Source organism: Leptodactylus fuscus, chromosome 6 (genome assembly GCF_031893055.1).
Source record: "Leptodactylus fuscus isolate aLepFus1 chromosome 6, aLepFus1.hap2, whole genome shotgun sequence".
Lineage (NCBI taxonomy): Eukaryota > Metazoa > Chordata > Amphibia > Anura > Leptodactylidae > Leptodactylus > Leptodactylus fuscus.
This window is the reverse complement of record NC_134270.1, coordinates 555874-574299: the sequence shown is the minus strand read 5'-3', so window position 1 is coordinate 574299 and position 18426 is coordinate 555874. Positions and strand designations below refer to the sequence as shown.

The following is an 18426-nucleotide window of genomic DNA, read 5'->3' as shown; positions in this document are numbered from 1 at the left end:
GTTCAAAATTCTGAAACCTGAGACCTCCAAACCAAGCCGTGGGTGTGCCAAGTTGGGTACCCAGTGAGAGCTCTGGTGAGAAAAGGGGGAATAACTGGTTGGCTCCAGCAAAATAGCTGGTTATAGCTTAAGCTATTTTGGAGGACTGAGGTGCAAGTCCCTCCTTTTGTGCTGCGTGACAAGCAGCAGGAAAAGTGGGGCCCTGAAAAACCCTTGAACCGGGGTGGGTGCTGTGCAAGTTGGCGGTACCTTGCCCTTGGTGGAGAAAAAGGGATAGGGGAGTGAAACACCCAACCGAGAGAAATAATGGCATTTTCAGTAACTTGAGTGCCGGGGCAACAGCCCCTTAATCTATAAAAATTGAGGCGTCAGAAGAAGCAAAGGTGCGATTGAACCTCTTCTATCTCGTTCACTTTGTGTTCGAAAAATTGTAAGTGAAGAGGGAAGAGGTGTTGTGCATTAAAGAAACAAGAAGGTACTTTATAGTGTCCTTCACTAAGAAATAAGCGTACGATAATGTATGGCTGATGCTGAACAAAATAGATCAGTCTGATCTGGACCGGAAAATTTGCCTATCAGGTCCAATTCATGAGCGCTGGGCCTGATGAGGAGGGGGCTTTCGCTACCCCCCACAGTCCTTTTTCCTCGGGAGAAACAATGGTTATATGTATTGGCCGCAGATGCCACGGCACGGCATGGGATGCGCTGTAGCTTGACTGCAAACTTGCTCCCCAGCTGCAGTTCTACACCCCGTCCTCCTCCACGTCCCATTGCGCTAGATTACGCATTTTGAGATGTATATAAATGCTAATTTTATGGTGTCTACACCGAGGAAAACTAGATTGAGCGTATATGTCCTGATGCATTTGCTGTGTATACCACTTAGGTTTTTGGGGGGTAGACACCGAGGAAAGCTGGAATGACCTATATGGCCTGACTGATTTGCTGTATACCACTTAGGTTATTGGGGGGGTATATACTGAGGAAAGCTGGATTGAGTGTACATGGACTCCTCTCCCTGCAGTATAGCTCTATAGCTGTTGTTGTTCTTCAGATTTCCTGCCTAGCCGAAGCTAATCCCTCTCTCGCCCTCAGCAGATCTCTCTCCCTATCTCTCCAAGCCGCAAATGAGACAAAGATGGCTGACACTATTCTTATGAATCCGAGGTCACCTGATTTCGGCAGCCAATGGCTTTTTCCTATTTTTTTTTCACTGCCCCCATTGTTGTAGTTCCTATCCCACCTCCCCTGCAGTTATTGGTGCAAAAAAAGGGAAGGTGGGAGGGGATACGAATTTTTACTGCATTTGCCGCATGGTATTCGATTCTAATCGAATATCTTGAATAGCCTGATATTCGATGGAACGCTGTTCGCTCATCTCTATTAACCATTTGTTATTGCCATATCGCGGAGCACCTGTAGATGGTTCGCGGAGCACTTGGTTTTCTCCGGAGCACAGTTTGGGAAACTCTGGTCTATGGGGCCATTATAGTCTATGAGGTCCGTGTGCTCTTATTGCTCACTGTTTGTCAATGTGCTCGGTGTTCTGTTTGAGGTTTCCCTATGCAGACTCCCTGAACGGAGATAAGAAATTTGGAGATGGAACCATTTTGCAGTCACGTTTTCTCAGTGAATATCACAGATAATACTACACCGCTCAGACAGCATGTAGACTGATGTGCAAAGAACCACCGGCCACTATTAACTCATTTGTGTCAAAAAGTGGAGATAGAACCTTCCAGATATAACGCGGCGATATGTTAAAGAGATGAGATAGGGCCGAAGTAAGGACTACAGTGTGTTTGGGGATGTGACTGGATCGGGTGGAGTGCAGGAGATGAGGTGGGATTTACAGATTAGGCTGGAGAGCTTTTCATCAGTGACAGAGGAGGAACAGGTTAAAGCTGAAGAACAGCGAGCAGTTGGGTTCTTGATAATTTCAGTGCCCAAAGGTGTTCAGTGTTGCCGAACAATCCTCAGCAACCATTCACAACCTGCCTGTAAGTGCGGGTATTCCTGCAGGGGGCGCTATATTATTATTATCCAGATCATTCACAAAACTGGAATTAAAACAAACATCCTATAAAGACTATTCTTAGAGAATAAACGTCTTGACATTTAGAATTTACAATCTTGGCATCTTCTATTGTATAGTGAGTGCCAAACAGGTGCGGAAGATGTCAGTGTGCGCCGTGTCCTAGTATTACATATGGTACGGCCTCACCCGATGCAGGTATATACTGTATCCTGTATACATAGTGCGGCATCACCCGGTGCAGGTATATACTGTATCCTGTATACATAGTGCGGCATCACCCGGTGCAGGTATATACACCTGAGCTGAGATTATTCCGGTGAAGACTTCACCCCAGTCATTCCCACCATGAAGGCGGCCGCTCTTCTCCTCCTTGTGCTCCTCTCCAGCCTCTATGGTAAGTGCAGACGTTATTCTTAGAATCTCCTTCTAGTACATGGTCAGTCACTCAGCTTTTCTAGGCTCCAGAATGGTCTCATTATACAGTGATATGTCTTTTCTGTATAGCTGGATCTTTTGGTAGATTTGCTATTCTGGATTATATATAAGTTATGTTTCTATTCCAAGGGAGAAGTTATAAAAGCCAAATTAGTTGTCACTGATCATAGAGACAGAAGTGACTGGAAACTTTACAACTCTGAATATATTTCTGATTTATTTTTTTTCCCCTATTTAGCAGTTGTTTCTCAAGATTTACACACCCCTCCAGGCACCACAGAGACTCCTCCAGGCTCCACAGAGACTCCTCCAGGCACCACAAAGATCCCTCCAGTCTCCACACAGATCCCTCCAGTCTCCACACAGACCCCTCCAGTCTCCACACAGACCCCTCCAGGCTCCACAGCGACCCCTCCAGGCACCACAGAGACTCCTCCAGGCACCACAGAGACTCCTCCAGGCACCACAGAGACTCCTCCAGTCTCCACAAAGATCCCTCCAGTCTCCACACAGACCCCTCCAGGCTCCACAAAGATCCCTCCAGTCTCCACACAGACCCCTCCAGTCTCCACACAGACCCCTCCAGGCACCACAGAGACTCCTCCAGGCTCCACAAAGATCCCTCCAGTCTCCACAAAGATCCCTCCAGTCTCCACAAAGATCCCTCCAGTCTCCACACAGACCCCTCCAGTCTCCACACAAACCCCTCCAGGCTCCACAAAGACCCCTCCAGGCACCACAGAGACTCCTCCAGGCACCACAAAGATCCCTCCAGTCTCCACAGAGACCCCTCCAGTCTCCACCAAGACCCCTCCAGTCTCCACAGAGATCCCTCCAGTCTCCACAGAGATCCCTCCAGTCTCCACAGAGACCCCTCCAGTCTCCACCAAGACCCCTCCAGTCTCCACAGAGATCCCTCCAGTCTCCACAGAGACCCCTCTAGGCTTCGCAGACGCCTCTTCTCAAGTCTCTCCTCCAAGTGACCCCACTGATGGAGCTTCTACCAGCCCTCCAAGGGTAAGTGTCCATACTGTCCTACTAATACACACCAAGGCAGGGGGACTAATAATACTAGTTTGGGTCAGTGCACACTGTACAGATTTATATGCAGTTACCTCCCCCTAGTGGTGGACACCTGTAGCCACAATTCATCATGTAACTATCTCTACTGTATGTAATGGGGATCAGTAAATCTCCCCTCCCCCCTATACAGATATATAGTGTAGAGCGGCTTCTGGTACCACAAATCCCCGGCCGGCCCAAATCTCTCCTCACACTCCCATCTGATGACTAGACCACAATGGCTGACGTTGTATCTATAGTGTATTCATCCATAGGATGGTCGGCTGTCACATCCCATCATCATTCCTGGCCCTAGGGTCACCCTGTTGTCCAGCTCTCCCTCCTATCCTGGGATGGGGGTAGCGGGAGCTTCTGTACCTAGTGCTTTAGTAGTCAGACATTGGGGGGTCACAGTCACTTGTGCCAGATGACAAACTCAGCTCTGCTATGTGACTACAACTCCTCTGTATATAGTGTGGTGTCCATGGTGGGAGTCTAATACTAGATATTGTTTGTATATATACAGGACTATAATAATTATGGATCTGGAGAATCTACTAAAGGATCAGGATGTGGCAACGAATGTAAGGAACTTCTTCTTCATCGTCGCTCTCATCGTCGTCCTCGTCCTACTCCTCCTCCTCCTCCCTCAGAATGTTCTGGTGAAGGAGAATGTAATCCCTAACATCCTGCAGAATTCCAGGTAAAATCTGAAGATTTCTTTGCAGTTTTCTTCTTAGAAATGTTGGATATGAATAGAAGTAAAATGTTGTAGAATATAAAGGCTCAGTGTGGGCAGCATGGTGGGTACAGCTCTAATCCAGGCTCAACAACCCCAAATGTAAGAACTTGTCTTTATCCTCTAATCCAGCCATGTCCTTAATTTATTGGGCACCTTACTCTCCCCTCGCCCCAGGTCACCTATATCCTCCCTATATACAGCGGCACCTTATTCTACATGTGGTCTTATCAGTGATTTGTATAGAGGTGATATCCCCAAATCTTATCCAGAAGTAGTATATCAGCCCGAGGATTTATATAATACAGAAATGTAGAACTTGTTCACTCAGAACTTTACATTTATTCACATTAACACTTGTCTGTCATTTCTCTGCCCAAGTGTCTAATGTCCCCGAATCCCCCTGTAATATTACACTATATCCTCCTCTGTGATATTACACTATATCCTCCTCTGTGATATTACACTATATCCTCCTCTGTGATATTACACTATATCCTCCTATATAATACTACACTATATCCTACTCTGTGATATTACACTATATCCTCCTATATATTACACTATATCCTCCTCTGTAATATTACACTATATCCTCCTATATATTACACTATATCCTCCTCTGTAATATTACACTATCCTCCTATATATTACGCTATATCCTCCTCTGTAATATTACACTATATCCTCCTATATATTACACTATATCCTCCTCTGTAATATTACACTATATCCTCCTATATATTACACTATATCCTCCTCTGTAATATTACACTATATCCTCCTATATATTACACTATATCCTCCCCTGTGATATTACACTATATCCTCCTCTGTAATATTACACTATATCCTCCTCTGTAATATTACACTATATCCTCCTCTGTAATATTACACTATATCCTCCTCTGTGATATTACACTATATCCTCCTCTGTGATATTACACTATATCCTCCTCTGTGATATTACACTATATCCTCCTATATATTACACTATCCTCCTATATATTACACTATATCCTCCTCTGTAATATTACACTATATCCTCCTATATATTACACTATATCCTCCTGTGATATTACACTATATCCTCCTCTGTAATGTAACAAACACCCCCCTATTAGTATTGTATTATTCTTTACCCCCCCTTTACCTCTTTAGGGGTCTCGTATTGCGTCTGTATTAGATGAGCTGTTGTAGGGTCTCTATTAGGGAGCCTGGGATAATGTGTATATATATGTATGTGTCTGTATACTATAGGGGGTCTGGAGTGTGTATGCTATGCCCCCTGTACTCAGACACTGCTGACCTTAGACGTCTCCTCTGCACCACAGAATAGTCCAGCTTTCCTGTAGATGGATAGGATGGAAGCTTCTCCTCTCCTGGCCCTATGGGCCCCTGTGTAGCAGCGTCACCCCCTGTAATATAATATGGCGTCATCATACCGGGCACCATCCCGCTCAAGCCTCGCCCTGCTCATAGTCATGGGGGGCACATACTTCTATATGGATTTGCTCACAAATATATAGATCCCCATTAGCCACACCCACAATAATACGTTTTTTTTCACACATTTTAATAGTAAATAAATGACATTTTCCTCTTTTTCTCTTCTAGACGCGGCGATGGATTCCTGACCAGGCTATCACGAGTCCTCGGACTGATTTCCCCCCGATGATTTTGCCCCTCCTCCTCCTCTTCCATGAATCAGCATATTCTCTGTCAGTGATGTCACTTCCTTCCATGTCTCACAATCAATAAAGTAGAATAGATCAGCACATGGCGTATTGTGTTCCATTATCTTATAGAAATAAGCAGGTTAAGTAATAAGAAAAACCTGGCTGCTTTCTCTCAGTAACAGTGCCTCCACCTTTCTAATGGTTGTGTCGGGTATTACAGTTTTCCTTCACTACAGCGGTGCTGAGCTGTAATACCAGACAGGACATGTAGACAGGAAGGACAAACATTAGAAAGGGTTAATCCTATCTAATGTATTTATGGCGTGTCCATAGTATTAGAAGAGTCAGGCAGAAAAGTTTTCTTTCTATCGTTGACTACAAACTCTTACAAATCTGAAGAACAGAAAATCTTGAGTGGAAGTGACATGTTAAGCAAATATCTGTAACAGGACTCCGCACCTACCAAATGCCATATATAATACTGGGGTCTTCTTATGTAACATGGGGCCATCTTCATAGTGACCAGATCCTCATGGGCGGTCCTACATTTGCTGTCCCCGCCTCTAATCAGCAGTAGCTCCAATGAAAGTCAATCACTCAGGATATTACTGGATGTAATCTTTCCCTACATCTGAGCTGGGGTAAGGGCAGACACATCTGTATGTTCCTGTATACATGACAGGGCACCAGACACCAGTTACCCCTTCTTGGCCATTCTCTACTATAATTCACAGCACAAAATCTGTAGTTTGGAGTTAAATGCAGGAAAATAAGGGCCATCATTTATGGCGACGTCGTCCTCTGTTCCTTGTGCTGAGCAGAGATATCAGCGCTTGTCTTGGAAGATATATATGGGGCCTCATGTGGCTGTTCACATTTATCTTCAGAGAGAAGAGGGGACAGCAGAGGAAAGTCATAGAGTTACTACTGACTAGCGTCTGGTACTAAGTGGCGGCACTATGTGGCTGGCAGTGTTATGTGGGGTCCTCTAGTAGAGAGCCACAAGGGGGCTAATATTACTGTCACGTCTTAGATTGGACATGAGGCGATGATGTTTCGCAATCTGACTGTTAAGATGGACCTTCAGGCTCTCAGCTTCAGTAATTCTTCTTGTGCAGCGGTTTTCTATGTGCCCGGGGAACTGTCCGATCAACACCCTGCAGTTTAGTCATTTACTACAGGCCCGGGGAGCTGTCCGCTCAGCACTACTCGCTCCGACATCCTGAGGGAGCCTTCACACACAGTTACGCTGCGCTCATTCTGAACGTAAACACACTTGAATGGGAGTCGGCATACGTGCGCTCCCCACTGAAATCAATGCGAGGCTTTTTTCCTTATTGCTTTCAATGTATTACGCGCATGTGACGGCTCCCTGATAGCGCCTGGACAGCTTTACATTGCAGACGGGAGAGACCACTTCAGTATTTTTGGTGCCTGATCTCTTGTACTAAGCGGGGGGTGCAGTAAGACCTGTGCTGCTTCAGTTAGATTGTAATGTATTGTCTTTCTGTGACATCATTTCATAGACATAAGTGTGTGACTTGATCTCTCCGAGCTATGACTTAGCCTTGATCTCTGGCACTGAAGTTGCTATATGTTGCCTTGTGTGACTATTGCACATTGCAGGGTCTTAGGATCTAGTCCCTGTCATTCTCCATTATTACTGTCTGATCCTCCATCTCCTGCCTTCATGTTTCTGCACTGACTGCATTACTTTATATTTGCAGCTATTAGTATTATGGTCTCTTCTTATTGCTCCTATTTCTCTGTATGTCTTGTATGTACCTGACATTGCCGTGTTCCCTTCTCAGTACTGAATCTTCTCCTTCTTTCCTCATGTTATACTGCTATAATACTTGTGCAGGACGGTGTTTGGTCGGGTCCCTTTGTGATCAGGACGTTACTCCAACCCCACATATTCCACCAATTCCTACATTTGGAGGGGTATTTGGTATCTTTGTGTGGTTTGGTATCGGTGGACGCACAGATGTAACCCCCTGGTCCTGGTGTCACTTGTCTCTGTTGTACTCTCTGACATTCCCTTTCTTCCTTTTCTTTTTCTGCTTCGGTGAATTTTCTTTCTAGTTTTTTCTTTATCCGCCTTCTTTGCTCAGTTGTGATACTTTATTATCCGGACTCCTGTCCAGTGTTCTGCAGATTGTACAACTATGACATCCCTGACGTGTAGGACGCTTAATACTAAGGGTCTAATCTCCCCTGTCAGCAGCGGATTAACCAGCACCCAGTCTCACGTGAGCAGCAGACAATGTGTGTTTATTCAGCACAACAACAAACAGCTTACAACTTGTTATAGCATCTAGTTCTGTGGAGACTCTGCAGCAGCCTGTGCAGCCATGACATGTGCAGGGAGAGAGAGACACAGGAAGAAGGGGAGGAGCTTCCTATCTGAGTGTCTTTTTTTTTTTTTTCAGGAGAACTTTGTTAACAACTTAACAATATGAACAGACAGAATGTCTCCTCATACACTCACCGGCCTTTTTATTAGGTACACCTGTCCAACTGCTCGTTAACACTTAATTTCTAATCAGCCAATCACATGGCGGCAACTCAGTGCATTTAGGCATGTAGACATGGTCAAGACAATCTCCTGCAGTTCAAACCGAGCATCAGTATGGGGAAGAAAGGTGATTTGAGTGCCTTTGAACGTGGCATGGTTGTTGGTGCCAGAAGGGCTGGTCTGAGTATTTCAGAAACTGCTGATCTACTGGGATTTTCACGCACAACCATCTCTAGGGTTTACAGAGAATGGTCCGAAAAAGAAAAAACATCCAGTGAGCGGCAGTTCTGTGGGGGGCGGAAATGCGTTGTTGATGCCAGAGGTCAGAGGAGAATGGCCAGACTGGTTCGAGCTGATAGAAAGGCAACAGTGACTCAAATAGCCACCCGTTACAACCAAGGTAGCCAGAAGAGCATCTCTGAACGCCGCACAGTACGTCCAACTTTGAGGCTACAGATGGGCTACAGCAGCAGAAGACCACACCGGGTGCCACTCCTTTCAGCTAAGAACAGGAAACTGAGGCTACAATTTTCACAAGCTCATCGAAATTGGACAATTGAAGATTGGAAAAACGTTGCCTGGTCTGATGAGTCTCGATTTCTGCTGCGACATTCGGATGGTAGGGTCAGAATTTGGCGTCAACAACATGAAAGCATGGATCCATCCTGCCTTGTATCGGTAACGGTTCAGGCTGGTGGTGGTGGTGTCATGGTGTGGGGAATATTTTCTTGGCACTCTTTGGGCCCCTTGGTACCAATTGAGCATCGTTGCAACGCCAAAGCCTACCTGAGTATTGTTGCTGACCATGTCCATCCCTTTATGACCACAATGTACCCAACATCTGATGGCTACTTTCAGCAGGATAATGCAATGCCATGTCATAAAGCTGGAATCATCTCAGACTGGTTTCTTGAACATGACAATGAGTTCACTGTACTCCAATGGCCTCCACAGTCACCAGATCTCAATCCAATAGAGGAGCATCTTTGGGATGTGGTGGAACGGGAGATTCGCATCATGGATGTGCAGCCGACAAATCTGCGACTGCAACTGTGTGATGCCATCATGTCAATATGGACCAAAATCTCTGAGGAATGCTTCCAGCACCTTGTTGTATCTATGCCACGAAGAATTGAGGCAGTTCTGAAGGCAAAAGGGGGTCCAACCCGTTACTAGCATGGTGTACCTAATAAAGTGGCCGGTGAGTGTATAATAGAGCAGCTTTATTATACAAAGGATCTTACAGCAAGGTGATGATAAAGGGTTTTTTCACTGCTGCTATATTTTTACAGTCCAGTGTCAAGCAAGGATGCCCAATGAGCCCGATCCTTTTTGTCTGCGCAATTGAACCCTTAGGGCCCCTTCACACAGAGTAAATGCGCATGTATTTTTGCAAAATACACGTGTAAAAATAAGACTCCCATTGACTTCAATTACATTTTTAGAGGCGTATTTTTACTTCACACGCGCGTTTACTCCGTGTGAAGGCTCCCTTACTGACCAGCATCAGGTATGACAAACTAATAAGAGGCGTTCCCCTACCAGGAGGTGGCGGTGGTGAAGTAAAAGTTAAGGCGTACATGGAGGACGTCTCAATCCTGTGCAGTACTGAAACAGCCCTTAGGAGGGCGATACAAACCACATTATATTTTTGTAATGCATCCGGGTTTAAGTTGAATATCAATAAATCAGAACATTTCTCTTTAGGAGACTGGAGCAACGTTGACTTACAAATGCTGCCGAGCGCTGGAACCGAGGTAAAAATACTCAGAGTGATTTTTGACTCAGAAAACAAAGGTACAAAGAGCTGGGACATAGTAAAGGAGAAGGCACAAAAGAAAAGAAATTACTGGCAGCTGGGCAAGCTTTCACTTAAAGGGAAAAAGTTAATAATCAAGTCAGTACTAATCCCACTCTTACTATAGTTAAATGCGGTATTCCCACCATCAGAAAGTATGCGGAAAAAACTGCAGAAAATTTTTTTCAAATTTTTCTGGGGGGTCAAGCTCAGAAAAAAATAAAATGTGACATCTGTTATAAAGGGATTGAAAAGGGCAGAAAAGGAGTGCGAAATATAAAGCGAATTCTCTGTATTAACTTCTTCTCGCTTGTTTTTAGGAACATGGAGTCAGACACATCTTGGTTGTATTTTTTGCGATACGCCGCAGGTAACATCTTTCGGAGATATAAGTGGCTTCATGTACCGCTAACGTCTCCTGTTTTGTTATCCAGTCCTGTACACGACAATATACTATGGAGGACAATCAATCAGCCGAGAAGAAGGGACGTACTGTCCCGAAACGCATCGCCCATTATACGCACAGGCAAGGCCCCAGTTACAATGTAACTGTTTTAACGTGACAATAAAAGTTACATTTTAACACCGCGGATTTCCGTCTTCATCTACCTCCTGGTAGCAGCTGGCATCTTTTACCTTCATGTCGGACATTCTATTAGCAGGTTGAAGTTCACCTGCATGCCGTGCTCTCCAAGGACTGAGGTTCAAGCTGCATAGGGTGAGCTGATACATTTTTTTTTTCTCTTTTTTTTCACCTATGTGAATACTGCCTTATGTCACCTAATCTTTTTTCATTATGCCTGTCCCTTTAAGAATCTGCTCTCAAAATGTGAAGGTGTTTACTGCTGCTGGGAGGAGGACTGCTATCCTGGATTATCTTGCTTCAAAACAGAGAGACATTGTATGTGTCCAGGAATGCGGCCTCAACCGTATGCCGCGCAAAAGTGAATGGAGTGGAGTCGCTAAGTGGTAACAAAAATTACCGGCTTGTAAATTTTTATGCACCGACCTGTAAGAATAACAGGCTGGCACTTTTTGAAAAGTTAACCACTTCAGTACCGGCCAATTTGTGGTCCAGGACCAGACACATTTTAGGTTTATTTTGTATGTGCGGTTTTGAGGTCTGTAAAATTTTTCTCGTATGTCTTAGTCAACTAATTTTTGCGTCTTTTTCGGGGACACATAGGGCTTTATTTTTATGTTATTTTTATTTTCAAATGTGTTTTAATTTTTTTTATATCCAGGAAAATATAAACAAAATAGGAGGGAAATTGTGTCTGGTTTTCAATTTATAATTTTTTTTATACACACAAAGTGTCACTGAAAAACTTTATAATATAGTTTTTCCTCTCCGTTACGGTAATTTTTATTTTGTATGGTGTCGTCGGGGGTGGGGCTATAACCTTTAATAACGGCGTTTTATTAGCGTATTTATTTATTTTTTATTATTATTTTATTTACTTTTTTTAACTTTTTTTTATTATATTTTTATTTTATTTTTTTCCCAGATTGTGTCCCCATAAGGTGATAAGAGACCTTTGGGGACATCTGATCACTTTTTTTTTTTGTACTTGAGGCTGATTTCTCCTATAACTGGGGCTGGTACATTTAACCTCAGTTACAGGAGGAATACAGCCTCCTGCACACTGTATACACAGCTTACTGAGCTGATCTGAGTCCTGTAGGACCCAGCAGCTCTGGCAGGACACTGCTCCCGGCATATCACGTGTCCGCCGGGTCAGAGGGCAGCTGAATTATGGCTGCGTCCATAGCTGTGTATACACAGCGATCGAGATAGCAGAGGAGGTAATAAATCTTCCCTGCTATCTCTCTGGGAGCTCTGGCTGAAGTTACAGCCGGCTCCTAGTGAAAGCAGCTACACGATCTCCGTACAGGTACGTCCTGGCAGAACTAGGCAACCACTTCCCGGACGTATATAGTCTATGGGCGGTCCGGAAGTGGTTAAAGTTTTATTTACAGGGCACCGCTCCTACTATTGTGTGCGGGGACATGAACTGCATGATGGAGAAGGTGAGCAGAGGCTGTGCCACACAACATAATGTGGATTCAACAGGTAATAAGTTAAAATGAATTCGGTCTTAAAGATGTGGGCAGTGAGAAAAACACTGGTAACACTTCTCAGACAGTGGGAAAACATCAACAACAAAAGGAGTGCCAAATCTAAAGAGAATTCTCTGTATTAACTTCTTCTCACTTGTTTTTACGCACATGGAGTCAGACACCTCTTGGTCGTATTTTTTGCGATACGCCGCAGGTAACATCTTTCGGAGATATAAGTGGCTTCATGTACCTCTAACTTCTCCTGTTTTGTTATCCAGTCCTGTACAAGACAATATACTATGGAGGACAATCAATCAGTACCAGCTGGCGCAACTAAGCAGCTCCCAAAAGATCCCGTGCAGGAATCTCCAAAAAGGATGAGATGACACAAATTGGGAACCTCTCGTACAGTAACTGCAGCAAGGTCTGGAAAAGAGCGCATGCGGTTTATCTCAGCAACCATTTAAAAGACCTGGCATGGATGGCGGTACATGAGGCCCTGCCCACAAGAGCTTTCCAACATGTCAGAAGGATGTCCAAAATGCGGTAAAGAAGAAACTATCCACATCCTATGGAACTACCCATTCGCACAGAGAGTATGGCATCAAGTCGGGAACTTGCTAAAGTTTACCACACATCTGGATCGCCTTGGTTATAATGTTATTTGTTATGGACTGTGTATAAACCTAACAGTAGAAAAAGAAAGAGTCTGCTGGACATTTATTAATTGCATTAAAGACTCATTATGGAAAGTGAGGAATATTTTTATTTTCCAGAAAGATGCAAATACTGAGGTGGACTGTAATAAACTGGCAATATCTGAAGTCTACATTTATTATATGGTTGATATGAGAAAATATGGCCGTAAAAGAGCAAATGAAATATGGAACTATAGTTTATGGAACATGTTCTGATGAAGATCTTTGAAATTGTTTGTTGTTTGGTTATTTTGTTATTCTGCTATAATAAAGTAAAAAAAAAAAAATCTGTTCTTATCAGTTTAATATCTGATACGTCCCCTATCTGGGGACCATATATTAAATGGATTTTTGGAACAGGGAGCTGGAAATAGAGCTTGCTCTGTCCACTCCACGCATTGACCTGGTATTGCATTACTTCCAGGACCGGTGCACCCCTCTTAATTCAGTTGAAAAATAGAAAATAATTTCTTCCTTCCTTCTGCTGCTTGCTGGCATTTCAATGTCTTGCAACAAATCAGAAGAATTACATGAGAATTCATGTCTTTTTTTTAAATATTTTTTTCTTATTTTTCCTCTTTCCAAATTTAATTATTTGTGTCTTCATTTTGTTTCAGATTTCGCTGCTGACTTGAAACCTTTTTCTCGTGAAATAAAATGGAATGTTTTAATTTCTGAGGAAAGAAAAATGTCTTTGCACTTGTCCCTGAATTTTGCACAACTTGACGCTGCTGCTGTTGTCATCGTCCTCCTCTTCTCATTTTGCAGAGCTTGTTGCCCTCTTGTGGCTGCCTGCTTGCTCCGGAGACAGACTGACATGCAGGCAGGGTTTATGCAGATTTGCAGCAAGCGCTGTGCATCGCTGAGTGACAGTAGTGGCAACTGGATTTGATCTGTTTTTTCAATGCAACAGGAACATTCTTCCTAAGGTCTCGGAAACTCTGTCTGGCTAGCATTTGTCGGACTCTCTTCGATGACAACAAAAATGTACCACCAGTCAGCGATGTGGTGAGAAGTGTAGAGTTGGGGCCGCGGGCCATATCTCACTGAAAATCCCATTTGGGTCATTCTCTGATAGCCTTTTGGCACAGGCACCATGACAGCCGCTTCTCGGCCTTTTGGCTAAGACCATGTGGGGAGGCTGACAGTTGGACCAGAAGCATCGGAGAAGGCGATCCTGGACAGCGGTGAAAAGCAACAATACGATGGCTGGATCTCTGCCCAACACGACCTGTAGGTGCGCTTCAGAACATGACTTAAAAATTAAGAACGCGGTACGCATTGACGTGGCATCAGCAGCTAAGGAGCATTTTACCAGGCAATACCTAGTGCAGGAAGTTCTTTTCAAGACTTTGGAAGTACCTAAACTGGCTATACTGGCTCTTCAGGAGACATATGGGAGCTTTACACTCTCCTTCATCTCAGACCACGCCTTCCAGCTATTCCAGCAAAAGGTCAGACAATCCTTACAGCGTGCTAATCTTAAGGGACTGTCCTTTGTGTTTCTGTATGAGGAGGAGGTGGTGGTGGTAGTGTCTATGAGGAGCCCTCATGTTCATCTTTTGGATGTGAAAACTTTCTTAAAGATGTATGTGGACATTTCCAGATGTGGTCCCCAAAGGGATGCAGATGGGATCTGGACTGGCAAATTTTTATTTTGGGTGAAATTCCGCCCAGATGATTCCCCAGCTAGCTATAAAGGGGTATTACACCCTCCTTCCAGATTCCGTATTGGCAAGGAAATTGGTCGTTTGTTTTATAATCAGATGCCGGATTTCTGTTTTAACTGTCTGCAATTTGGGCATTGGAACTCTAGTTGTAAAAACCAGGAGGTGTGTCGCAAGTGCGGCCAATCAGGGCAGGGCGCTTCCTCCTGCACCAACACCATTGTCTGCAATGTTTGCAAAGGGTCAGATCATCTGTATAAAGACTGTCCAACCCGGAGACAGACCTATGCAGATGCCGCAAGGAATGATGGTCCGGTTCAAGATCTCGCACCTGGAATTATAGCCTCCATTTTTCTCCAGGACGACTCGGACGCAGCACCTGACCCTGACCTTGAGGAAGGTGAGCCAGCTGACCAGCCTGTTTTGGAGACTTCTTTGGTGGCCCCCACCATGCCTGCTCAGAAGCCTCTCCCTGAGGTGTCAGAGGAGGAGATCACACAGCCTGTTGCCCTTGCCTCTGGAAATCTTCAATCAGCTTCTTCTGGTGCTGTGGTCCAGTGGGGAGACACTTTTGATGTTATTGCTTATCGGCCATTTGGCTAAGATCAAGTGTAGTATGTGTTCTTATCAGAAGTAGAGAGTAGGCGAAACTGCTGGTGAGCCAGGTCTGCGACCAGTCACAGCAGGAGTAAATCGAAAGCTATGGAGATCTGAACGGAGAACCACTTGAGGCATTGTCAATGGGGGATGTGGTTAGTACGCCGGCTCCGCCAGCGGAGGTGTTGGACCCACTGCAGGTGGCTGGCAGAACACCACTGACGCTGTCGACACGACCACCAAGGGGGACAGGATGCTCCCTTGGGGATCTTACCATGGGCCGGTGAAGCGCTCGAAGGTCTCTGGTGTCGTGCCCTGCGGGTTGAGTGGCCCCCAGGGTGCCTTAAGTCACTGGGCGTGGGAAACCCACTGATTTGGGCACTATCGCGTGGCACTGGATCACACCTCTTGAGCACCCCACTCCTTAATGCCTGGTTTACCAGCATTGGAGTAATTTTTATAGATCCGGCGGTAAACCAGGCTCGTACAGAGCACTTTACCACTTATGTAGATGTTTTTTCTCACTTTTTTTTTTATTTTCACTCTGTCACCTTTTTGTGTCGACGAAGGGATGCTGTACCCTTATGGGACGCTTCCTGACGGTGTCTGGGGATGAGGCCTGTAATGGGTCTCTCCACTCTTTCAGCTGACCTGTCCTGGGGAACCAGGGCAGGCGCAGACCTCTTTGCCTGAGCCAAGGAGTATCTCTGGTGGTGGCAGCACGGAGAGAAACTTGGCGACTGGTAATCCTGAGTACCCTTGGTGGTGGCAGCCCGAGGGGAAAACGGATGTTGGTAGGGCCATCCTGCTCCGGCAGATGGCCCTTTCGGATACTCGACCCCACTCGGTCACCTTTTGGTCCTTGTGGGGAAGAGTTTGAGTCAGGAACCTCTCTCCCCTTTAGGGGAAGGGTGCGTTTTTTGGCGAGCATCCTGGGCACGTTTTTTTAGTGTGGCACCCACACTTTTTTCGTGCACTTGGTGTTGTTGATTGGCACATTCGGAGACCTTCGATCCTGATGGGGTGTCTCTCACTACAGTGGGGGAGACACCTGTGGAGGAGAAGGGGGAAACCTCTGTTTTCGCCATGGGTGAGGACTCCATGGACTGGACAACTGTTTCCAAAAAAAAGTGGAAGGATGCTGCAGCTAGTAGGCGTAACCTCAAAAGATGTCAGCCCCATGCCTCGCCCCATCCTCCTGAGGTGGGGGAAGCTGCTCCTATGGTAACTTCAGCCCTGGTCCCCTCTGCTACCAGCATAAGCTCTGGCTCCTCCCAGAGCACCTGGATTGGTTCAGGACCTCGTGGACGTTCTCAAACTTGATTTCTCCCAATGGCTACCTTACGCATTGCCTCCGTAAATATTAGAGGCTTCATGAGCCCTGTAAAACGGGCTGCTGTATATGAGTGTGTGACTCTAGAGAACTATGACTTGGTTTTTCTCCAAGAATGTGACATCCCTCATGATGTTAATTACAACACCTTTCGCAGAGGTTGGACCCGCGGTTTTTCCATATGGTCGGGAGACAACTCCAACCGTAACTCCGGAGTGTGTATCCTGTGTGCTAACCCTGCCATTAAGCTCTGCTCTTTTCAGGAACTGATTCCGGGCAGGTGTCTGCTTGCCACTGTATCCCTGTATGGCTCCCTCTTCAGGCTGTTTAATGTATATGCTCACCCGACAGTCAATGAACGAGCTGAGCTCTTGGATGTGCTGCAACATTTTCTGCCTGGCGCTATGCCTGTACTAATTGCCGGAGACTTTAATTGCCTTCTACCGGACGAGACTCGTTTTAGAGGTGCTGATACAGTCCGGGTTGACAAAACGAGACAAGTGCTGCAGGATATGATTGCAGATCAAAGACTTTGTGATGTTGGGAAAACCTTCTCCCCCGCCTGCCCGGACTACACCTGGAGAAGTTCCCGCTACAGGTCAAGGATTGACTACATCCTAGTCTCTTCAAGTTTCACAGCCGAATCCTTTGTCTTAAAGGACTGCATCTTTTCTGACCACCGGTGGCTAATCGCGACCTTACGCCTGGGCTCTTCTCCAAAAGGCCCAGGGGTTTGGAAACTCAATGTCCAGTTGCTGGAGGACGCAGCGGTTCGTACCGCCTTTCACCGCCTTTATGACAAACTGCGGGGGCGTCAACACCGCTTCCCTTGCCTGACGGCTTGGTGGGAGTACGCCAAGCTCGAATGTCGCCGGTTTTTCAAGAGAGAAGGAGTTAAGGCGGCGAAGCGACGGAAATCGCTCTATCGCCGGCTGCAGACCCAATTGCAAACTTTGCACCAGCTAGCTGATCTGGGGGTTGACGTTACCAGTGCCGTCTCAACGGTGAAAAGGCAGATTCAGGAGGCTGTGGCACAGCATGGTAAAGAGATCATTTTCCTGTCTAAAGTCCGCAACCTGGAAGAAAATGAGGCGTGTTCCCGCTTCTTCTTCAAAACTGTTTCTGGCTCTAAGGAACCCATTGTGGCTCTGGAGGGTGAAACGGAGACCTCTGGGATGTTGACTAAAGCCCGGGACTACTATCAGTCCCTCTTCGCCACCAAAGACATTGATCCTTCTAACTTGCAGACTGTCCTGCGTTCCCTAGGGGCGCAGCTCCAACCTGGAGACTGTACGACGTTGCTTACCCCCATCTCCCCGCAAGAGTTGTCCTCTGCGGTCCGCAGCTTCTCCCCTGGTAAGTCGCCAGGTTCAGATGGCCTGCCCGCGGAGTTTTACACCACTTTCTGGCCTATTCTACAACAGGACTTGTTGGGTGTCTTCAGGGAAGTTTTTCTGGTGGACTGTTTGCCCCAAACATGGAGAGAGGGCATTGTCGTCCTTCTGTACAAGAAGGGTGATAAATCCGCTCTGGCTAACTGGAGACCAATCACGCTGCTGAACTTAGACTATAAACTGTTCTCCAAGCTTTTAGTTGGGCGGTTTAAGACAATCCTTGCTCGTCTCATTCATCCGGATCAGACCTGTTCTGTGCCGGGCAGAGGGATCTGGGCCAACCTAAACTGCTTGAAGGACGTCATTTGGTACCAGAAAGAGAGAGGCCAGAAACTGTCAGTGCTCAGCCTTGACTTCCAGAAAGCGTTCGATCGCGTTTCACATGAGTACCTCTGGACGGTTCTGGA

The 18426-nt window shown here is 45.8% G+C and overlaps 1 non-coding gene across 1 annotated transcript; it reads left to right on the top strand.

Moving 5' to 3' along the window:
• The first annotated feature begins 13274 nt into the window (after window positions 1-13274).
• LOC142210888 (U2 spliceosomal RNA) lies at window positions 13275-13468 on the top strand. The gene has a single exon (XR_012717018.1). It is a non-coding gene; the product is annotated as a U2 spliceosomal RNA (small nuclear RNA).
• The last annotated feature ends 4958 nt before the right edge of the window (window positions 13469-18426 follow it).